A 357-nucleotide genomic window follows, 5' to 3' on the forward strand; every position below is an offset into this window, starting at 1 on the left:
GTCTACCTGAAGAGAGACTGTCCTCTGAAACACAGAGTCTGCCTGAAGAGAGACTGTCCTCTGAAACACGGAGTCTACCTGAGAGACTGTCCTCTGAAACACAGAGTCTACCTGAAGAGAGACTGTCCTCTGAAACACAGAGTCTACCTGAAGAGAGACTGTCCTCTGAAACACAGAGTCTGCCTGAAGAGAGACTGTCCTCTGAAACACAGAGTCTACCTGAGAGACTGTCCTCTGAAACACAGAGTCTACCTGAAGAGAGACTGTCCTCTGAAACACAGAGTCTACCTGAAGAGAGACTGTCCTCTGAAACACAGAGTCTACCTGAAGAGAGACTGTCCTCTGAAAACACAGAGT

The 357-nt window shown here is 48.2% G+C and overlaps 1 protein-coding gene across 1 annotated transcript in view; it reads left to right on the forward strand.

The window, feature by feature from the left end:
* Positions 1-248: 248 nt before the first annotated feature.
* dusp28 (dual specificity phosphatase 28) overlaps positions 249-357 on the forward strand; it is a gene marked incomplete in the record, with an annotated part of 8,945 nt that continues 8,836 nt past the window's right edge. The window contains 1 exon segment of the mRNA XM_034217775.1: positions 249-348.

This window comes from Gymnodraco acuticeps, unplaced genomic scaffold, assembly GCF_902827175.1.
Source record: "Gymnodraco acuticeps unplaced genomic scaffold, fGymAcu1.1, whole genome shotgun sequence".
Classification (NCBI taxonomy): domain Eukaryota; kingdom Metazoa; phylum Chordata; class Actinopteri; order Perciformes; family Bathydraconidae; genus Gymnodraco; species Gymnodraco acuticeps.